At 32.8% G+C, this 2,234-nt stretch overlaps 1 pseudogene; it reads right to left on the reverse strand.

The window, feature by feature from the left end:
• Positions 1 to 1,951: 1,951 nt before the first annotated feature.
• LOC111732925 lies at positions 1,952 to 2,070 on the reverse strand (annotated as a pseudogene).
• Positions 2,071 to 2,234: the final 164 nt, after the last annotated feature.

Here is a 2,234-nt window from a genome sequence, read left to right on the forward strand (position 1 = left end):
TAATGAATTTTGAATAGCGAATGTCTTTAAAATAAAGTAAGTAGAATCGAAATCTCCTCAAATGTTAAAATGTTCCATACAGGTTGACTTCTATGAGGGAAAACTAAATCTGATAAACTCAGGGTTTATTCAAGGAGAAAAAAATCAGAAATAAAATTAGAAGAAGTTGTAAAATTGCTTTGAAATATGTAGAGCACACATTTTCAAGGCTGAAGCTTTGTCCAATATAATTAATGGATGAAGTTCAGAGCTTTATGACGCTACAACACGAAAGTGGCTTCCAGGAATCTTTGGTACTGGGAGTATTTGGGTTTCTTATATGTTCTCCTATAATTATCCTTTCCTCCTATTTTTCCTTGTAAGTGAAAACAAAGTGCATCAATGCCCTGTTAATGTTGTGTTAGTGAATTGAAGCTCTAAGCTCAGCAATGCAATGCAGAAATCCTCTGTTGGGCAGTATATGAAAGTCCTTTATCCAGCCTTTCAAAGTGCTATTTAGTTGTTCCACGTGACTCTGGGCCTCTTTTGAAAGAAATCCATGACCTGAGTTGGTGACAACAGGAATTGTGCCACCTTCAGGTCCATTCAGCATGAGGCATGATGGGATATTTAAGGATAAGTTATATCATTCCACAAAAGAATTCCTAAACTGGCCATTTGAGAACTACACCATCGAATTATGATTCCTGTAATTGAGAAAATGAAGTTTTGCCTCCCATTGAGTGATCTGTTGGATCTTTCAGTACTGAGATGAAAATAAAATAAAATAAATAGTGCAGATTACAAGTGTAGTATTGTTTCTGCAACAAAATTAATAAAAGCAACTGACCCAGGTATTTTTGGACCATTTCCAAATTCTGTTGATTCGAATGTATTTAAAGGATTATTTTTTAAGCACAGTTCCACCATCAGTATATGAATTCCTATTACTCATTGGATAGTCAGTTTGCTTAAGTTTTAGCCATTTTGGTAAGTGTATCATGTATCCCATTGATTTACTGTCCCTGATGGTCAGTGTAATTGAGCATCATTTCATTTGTTTACAAGCAATTGGAGTATTCTCTTATGTAGCTCCTATTTAACTTACTTGCCAAATTTTAAAATTACATCATCATTTCTAACATGTGGGAATTCATTACATATTCTACAAGTGTCCTTTGTTAGTTACATATGTTGTTACACCTTCTCCTATTACTGTAGATTCTGTTCACTTCTTACATGTATCTTTGATGAAAGTTCTTAATTTTAATGTAGTCAATGTTTTTTTCATATACAGCCTTTTTTTTCTTTTTAAAGAAATCTTTGCCTCCTCAAGATCATAATGATATTCTTCTATGTCATATTCTAAAGCTCCGTTATTATACTATCACATTTAAATCTATAATCTACCTGGAACTGGTATTTGTGGATTATCCAGAAGGATTTTTCCCCATGTAGATATTCAGTTGGCCCAATACTTGGTATTGAAAAGATTGTCTTTTACATAGTGCCTTTTTTGTCTTTAATGTCTATACATGTGTAAATTTGTTGGGATACTGGAATTGCTTTAAATCAGTTTGGGAATGATTAACACCTTTACAGTACTGAAATTTCCAGTTCATGAATTGAGTATGCCCCACCACTCACTTAAGTCTTCTTAATTTTTCTCAAAAATAGTTTGTAATTTTTTGCATAGAAGTCTTACACATTTTTATAAGGTTTATTCATAGGCACTTTATTTTTCTGATGCTATCTTTTCCTGTAAAAGATATTTTTATTTGTTTCCTTATGTTTGTTGCTTATATTTATAGACATACATGGTAACTGTGATAAAATCACAGTTTTAGTAATACGTTAGTAATTTTTTTTAATTTTATTTTTTATTATTTTTTTTTAGGCAAGGCAACCCTTGGTTGACCTCACAGATTGCAGGGACCTTCTCAGCTTATAATCCCTTATTTTTTATTTTTTATGCCTACAGCACCTGGTCTTCCTAGGTGGTCTCCCATCCAAGTACTAGCCAGACCTGACCCTGTTTAGCTTCCGAGATCAGATGGGATCTGGCTTGTTCAGGGTGGCATGGCCATAGACTGAGTTAGTAATTTTTAAAAAAGACTTTTCTTTTAGTTAATGAAATAAATTGTACTTAAATTTTCAAAATTATATGGTAAAGTTTCTCATAGCATCTGCTCATTCTGTTTTTGAGGACTATAGAATCTATATTAATAACCCGCTTTTCATGCTTATATTTGTGT

Source organism: Pteropus vampyrus, unplaced genomic scaffold (assembly GCF_000151845.1).
Source record: "Pteropus vampyrus isolate Shadow unplaced genomic scaffold, Pvam_2.0 Scaffold12, whole genome shotgun sequence".
In the NCBI taxonomy this organism is placed as follows: Eukaryota; Metazoa; Chordata; class Mammalia; order Chiroptera; family Pteropodidae; genus Pteropus; species Pteropus vampyrus.